The sequence below is a fragment of the Carlito syrichta genome, unplaced genomic scaffold (genome assembly GCF_000164805.1).
Source record: "Carlito syrichta isolate Samal-C Ts95f unplaced genomic scaffold, Tarsius_syrichta-2.0.1 Scaffold192615, whole genome shotgun sequence".
NCBI lineage: Eukaryota > Metazoa > Chordata > Mammalia > Primates > Tarsiidae > Carlito > Carlito syrichta.
In genome coordinates, this window is record NW_007136711.1 from 1307 (window position 1) to 8258 (window position 6952).

The 6952-nt window shown below is 40.6% G+C and overlaps 1 pseudogene; it reads right to left on the minus strand.

Moving 5' to 3' along the window:
* Positions 1 to 4629: 4629 nt before the first annotated feature.
* Positions 4630 to 6308, minus strand: LOC103253032 (annotated as a pseudogene).
* Between the last annotated feature and the right edge of the window lie 644 nt (positions 6309 to 6952).

Here is a 6952-nt window from a genome sequence, read left to right on the forward strand (position 1 = left end):
GCATTGTTCACAATAGCAAGAACATGAAACCAACCATGCTGCCCATCAGAGGACTGGATTAAAAAGATCTGGTACATATACACAATGGAACATTACATAGTTGTAAAGAAGAACAAAATCATGAACAGCACCCTGGATGGACTTAGAGTCTGTAATACTGAGTGGTCTTTCACTGAAACAAAGAACTGAGTATCGCACGTTCTCACTCATAAGCGGAACTTGAACAATTATTGTAATACTATAAGAAAAGGATTGGCAGTAGTGGGAAACTGCCAGGAGAGGGAGGGACACACCTCCTCAACAAGGATACCTGCATAGTCAACATTTGTATACCTAACACTGAATTGTACCCCAAATCTTTAAATAAAAAATTGAAAGTTAAATAAAACAGATAAAATAATACTGAAAAAGATTGAAATATTGTGAGAGTTACCAAAATGTGACACAGAGACACAAGGTGAGCACATGCTTTTGAAAAAATGGTGTCATTAGGAGTGCTCAGTGCAGGGTTGCCACAAACCTTCAGACTGTAAACAAATAAAAATTATATAGGGCTTTCAACTTCATTGAGTAGATATCTATTGGCCTAAAATCAGTTATAGTAAAATAAGAGTGGAAAGGTTATGGAAATCTTAAAGAGGTCATATTTCTCTCCTCTTAGGTAACTCTGCATATCACTGAGCATAACTATGGTTTGGGATAATTAGAGGGAAAGTTGGGGAGGAACTCAGTGGAAATGGAGCTGTGGATCAGCCTTTGCTTCCTTCTTCCAGGTCAGGACCTTTGGAACAATGCTTACTTGACAAGGTATACCAGGCTCTAGCAGCACCAACTAGATTAAAGAAAAGAGGGGAAAGCTTTACAAAGCAAGGAGGAGATACCATTCTCAGAGAAATCATTTCATCATTTTTAAAAAGAGCTACATAATGCTTCAGAGTCACTTAAATTTTTTAAGTACATTATACACAAACGTTAGGAACTGAGCAGAATGGTAATTTTGACACTAATGAAAAGCCTTTACACTATTAAATCAGTTGAAACAAATGTATGCACTCATTATATAAGGCTAAAATATTTCAGTAATCTGTTTTATTTATTTTGAGACGTATTTGTAAACCATGGTCTAAGTAAGCAGTAAGCACGAGTATTCTGGTAATGGAACAGGACAGAGTTATAAAAGCCCTGTTTCCATGTAAGGGCAGCTATGCATAGAGATAACAAAGAAAGGATTCTAGAATTTCTGCTAAGAGGAAGATAAGAACGAAAATGATGGACATTATAATGCATTATCAATGAGCAAGATTCAGCAAAAATGAATCAAAATGAGTTTTCCTGTTGAGCCCCAAAATGTTTTTAATGCAATCAACAGAAAAATGATCTATTTCCAGAGTACTAGACAAGTTACCACAAATATTCTATAATCACATATAATGGATGAATTTGCTGGATTATACCTTAATGAATTGTTAAGGACTTTCCCTACTGCTATTATAGTTTTTCTACTGTGTGGTCTTTACCAATAATGGCTTGCTGTCTCTATGCTGGCTAGGAAAATAAAAAGTGTGCTTAATGTTAAATAAATGAATACAGGAGTATTGATATTGATATGTTGCAAATAATACCATTGCAAATAAATCTTTTTTTTATTATAAATGGGGTAGAGAAGATGGAGACCTTTGAGTTTTAGCAGTATCAGAACATCTCCATCTTTATTATATTATTTACAAAATACACTCAGAGGACATCCTCTACTCCATTCAGTAAGGTTGGGAGCTGCGGCTGCTCAGAACAGGACCTCATAGAACATCACTTTTGAAGCACCCGTGGCATGGAAACTTGTGGATTGTATAATACCATTTTTTGGCTATATCCTTCCTCCAGAGCTGGGTTTTCTTGGAAGCCAACAAAGCTTTTGCCTCAGGGCCCCTTACAGAAGCCTTTTTCGAGACATGGTATTATGTTTTGGTAAAATTTGAAAAAAATACTTTAACTGCAAATGATTCTGGAGCACTCTTTTTGCTGACTTCTCCTCCTGCACAATCCTCCTACCAGGTAGTATTGAAGTGGATCTGGCTCAAAGGGATTACAATTAGATTTGTTTGGGTTTAGTAGGGTATATAACTGTGGTTTTTAGTCTTGTCTGTGTATGTTAAGTAATTGCTAACTCTCCAAGATTATCCCTACTCCCTGTTCTAAATCTCTGGGATGAAATCTTGATACAAATGTGTCTCATGGTGCCCAACACCTGAAGTATTTGGGTAGTATAGGAAAATGGAGCCAGAAGTTAGTCTAGAGAACATTTCTGGACTCAGATAGAAAGGAAATATAAATGAATTATGTTAGAGGAGTGCCTGAATTATCTTTCTATTAACTCTTAGGCAAGGGTCCTCAAACTTTTAAAACAGGGAGTCAGTTCACTGTCCCTCAGACCGTTGGAGGGGTGGACTATAGTTTTTTTAAAAAAAGGAATTTGTTCATAGTTTTTTTTTTAAACTATAGTCCGCCCCCCAACGATCTGAGGGACAGTGAACTGAACCCCTGTTTTAAAAGTTTGAGGACCTCTGAGAGGTTACAAAAAACATCTTTGACATGTGAAGAGGTGATCGAAGATTTTGCAGCCCCTAAATTGTAGAAACTAAACATTTTAGGATGCATTGGCTAATTTTTAATTGGTAAAAACACTTTTTTCCAAGATTTTGTGACTTTTGTGGTATTGGGCTTTCAAATGGGTAGTCAGTGATTTCTTATTCTATTATAAATAAATATTCACTTTGTATCTAATTTAATATTTACAATTTTGTGATGTTAATTTTACATATTTTAAGGGATGCGCAGATAGCTGCTAAAACCAGTATTCTGCATGTGTCTGTGAGTGTATTTCCAGAAGAGGTTAGCATTTGAATCAGCAGACTGAGTGAGGAAGATTCACCCTCACTCATCACTCAATACACTGGGGACCCTAACAGAACAAAAAGCCAGAAGAAGGGCAAGCTTGCTTTCTTTGAACTGAGACATCCATTTGCTCTTGCCTTAAGACATCAGTGCTCTGGTTTCCAGGCCTTCAGACTCAGACTGAATTACACCATTGACTTTGCTGGGTCTCTGGATTGCAGATGGTGGTACTTCTCTGTCTCCATGATCATCTCTCTCTTCTCTTCCCTTCCCTTCTCTTCTGTTCTCTTCAATTTCTCTCTTTCTCTCTCTCTCTCTCTCTCTCTCTCTCTCTATATATATATATATATATATATAATATATATATACTCTCTCTATATATATACACACACATATATTACATATTATGTATACATATATGTATGTTTCTGTTTCTTTAGAGTGCCATGACTGATACAGATTTTATATTATTTTTCTTAAAGAAAGTTCCTCAAATTAAATAAACTTTGTCTTTCAAAAACCTGAATCTCCACCTATATTCTGTGTTCCAAAAATGATTTAAGGTATCTTCCCAAAACAATGGCTATTATGGTTTCATTCTTAACCCCTTCATCAATAAATGAAAGAAAATATAATATCAAGGAAAAAAGAAAAGAAGGTAAAAAGGGGAGAAAGGGATCCTACCTATGGCAGGTGTCTCAGCATGAAGGAATCAATCATACTTTGGAGTACAATAGACAAGCCTTGGGCTAAAATCTTGCTGCCATCATTTATGAGATATTCATCAAATTATTTCACCTCCTGAAACCTCAGCTCTTTAATCTGTAAAAGGGGATAATACCACTAACTTTGCAAGGTTACTATAAGAGTTTAAATGACAGTATATGTAAAGCCCTTTGTCAGATGCCTGGCACACAGGAGGCTTTTCATAACTAATTTAAATTCTTCATTCTTGCGGTGCTCAGTGGGCTCAGCCTGTAATCCTGTGCCTTTGGGGAGGCTGAGGTGAGTGAATTGCCTGAGCCCACGGGTTCGAGACCTGCCTGGGCAACTTGGCGAGACCTCATCTCTACAATAAATAAATAAAAAAAAACTAGCCAGTCGTGGTGGTGCACGCCTGTAGTTCCAGCTACTTGGAAGGCTGAGGTGGAAGGATCGCTGGAGCCCAACAGGTCGAGGCTGCAGTGGCTGGGAGCATGCCACTGCCCTCCAGCCTGGGCGACAGAGACTCCAACTCAAAAATAAAAAAATAAAAAATAAAAATAAATAAATTCTTCATTCTTCAATGCATAATCTAAGTTGTATTTCCTGAAATAGGCATACTAATATGCTGCCTTTAGACTGAGCAGGACAACAGTAGTTCTGACACTTGCCCACTCTGGTCACAGAAAATTCTGAGCAGTGCAGCCTGTATGGGAAGTTCATTTCTTTTCCTGCCAAGACATGGAACTATCTGTAAGTTGTGAAAATATGTCACCTTGCTTCCTGAACAAAAGCTAGCCAACAAATAGTTGTAGATGAGCTGTCAGAGAAACGAGTAGGACAGCAAGTGCAGGAGTCTGACTAAAAAATGGCACTGTCATTTGCAAAAAGGGCTTTTTCCTCCCACTGGTCAGGCGACATTTTAATTAGCTCATGTCTTTGGAGAATACTACTAGTCACATATGGGTCAGAGCAGAAAACAGAGGCCCAGTACTTAAGGTGGGGCTTAGGGAGAAAGGATAAGCCAGTAGGGGGTCAGTGGTGGCTGAAGAATCCCTGAGGGTGGTTTATTTAAACAACTTCATCCTGCTGGGACCCCTGAAAAACTGCAAACACATCTTTTCCTGGGGAAATTCCTGGGGCCCCTCCATGTTGTTGTCATGGCTCTCAGTCTCCAGGTAGACATTCAGCAACACACACATAGTCACTGCAGCTGATTGGTCGAGAGCTGATGAGTGGACCAAGGATCACATGGTTTCTTGTAGCATACATTAACCTCATTCTCCTTGACCCGAATGTTATCGTCATTGCTGTTGGTTTTCTCCCCTTTCCAGTTCAGACATAGCTGGAAAATGGGTGAGATGGAGGAGTAACCAGAGTTTGACAACGCAGCATCCCAGAGATTGCCTATGCCTCTTTCGATAAGTACCATGTAGTTGAGATTGATGTCCCCAGCCAGTCCTGCCTCCACAATATCTTTGGTGAAATGCAGCTCCATGTAATCCTCATGGGCAATTGTCACCCATTTCACCAGGTGAGACACAACCTAGGCAGGGGAGAGGTACTGACAATCACTGGTAACTGGTACAATACCATTTTCCAAGAATGCAAACTGTTTGTGGAGGGCTGGGTGGGACTGCACCCTGGTCTTCAATAGTATCATGGTGGCCTCCATGTGGCTGGCACTCAGAAAGTGGTCAGTAATCACTGTGTGCTGGGGCTGCTCTTTGGGGAAGTGGAGGTCACCCATCTTCTGTACCCACGAATAGAGGTGACCTAGGTCAAGCACATCGTCTCTCAAAGTCAGGATGCCGACTTTATCAAACTGATACTGATTGGCTGGATTTGGAGTTTTCTTTCCATGATCCCCAGGATACAAACAGTTCAGAACTGAGTCAGGAGACAGCAAGTCACTGCACTGATGGGAGTGATCAACTCTGTGACAGTTGACACTTTGGCTTCTACTGTCATGATATTGAGGTTCATGAGGTAGTAGGAAGTCAGGTGAAGCACACTGTCATCTTTGCATTTCAGGTCGAGCATGATGGACAGCAGGTACTCCTTCTTTACCTCAGTTTCCTTGAGGATCTCCTTGTTGGACAGGCACTCTCAGTATTTCTCTGCCAGCCTTTTCCACTGCTCCAGTTCCCAGTCCAGACATATCAGAGTTTGCTGGTGAGGGTCTCCCATAGTGACTTCACCTTTGCTGATCTCTGGTGGAGCCTTCTTATAAAACTCCTCTAAACTGACCAGATCAATTTCTTCTTGCTTTGACTTAATCTCTAGACATTTAGTGATCTCCTGCAGGTGTATCACCTCATAGAACAGATTCTGAAGCTACAGAGGATAAGCAACTACTTTCTGCTTAGCATCATTGGGTTGATCTCTCCCTTTCTTCAACCTGATATGGGCTAATTGGTTAAGCTTCTTTAGAGTCATGAAATGAACACAGCTCTGGATCCTCTGTTCTTCTACTTCAATTGCCATATCCTTGCTGCCCCTGCTCTTCAGGTCCTGAATGTTGACCATCAGCCTCTGTTGCTCTTGGCATATGTAGTTGTACAGCTCATAGTCTCTGCCAGGGTCCCACAGATCCACCTCGGCCTCCTCATTGTAGTATTTACCTTCCAGCTCAGTATCAGATTGATCCCATTTTCCTTCAGTTTGGGCTTCATCACTTTGGATCACTTTGGGCTTCCTTTTTTTGCTTGATTCTTTTTTTTTTTTTTGAGTTGGAGTCTCACTCTGTCGCCCAGACTGGAGTGCAGTGGCTGCTCCCGGCCACCGCAGCCTTGACCTGCTGGGCTCTGGCGATCCTTCTGCCTCAGCCTTCCGAGTAGCCTGAATTACAGGCGCTCGCTACAACACCCAGCTGATTTTTTTTTTAATTTATCGTAGAGATGAGGTCTCGCTGCCCAGGCGGGTCTCGAACCCGTGGGCTCAGGCAATCCACTCACCTCAGTCTCCCAAAAGCACGGGATTACAGGCTGAGCCACCGAACCCGGCTTTGCTTGATTCTTGATGACATAATTATTCCTCAGAGGTTGCTGTTGGCATTAACAAGAGTTATTTCAACTGGGGAAGATGATGAAGATGACCTGATATGGGGCTTTTGATAATGCATAGGTGATCTTAAATAATGCTGGATATCCTCCTAACTGCACTGCACTATGAACCCAGTGTACAAGCTACTTCCTATAGTGGGACTACTGCTGCAAAAAGGGCTTTGCACTTGTGTTGATGTGTTCATTTCAAAGACAAAGCAACAGTTTCTGGTATTCGAACATTTACTGACTTCTATGTTTTACAAGCATCTGAGTACAGTTGGTTAAGAACATTTAAAAGAAAATGACAGGTT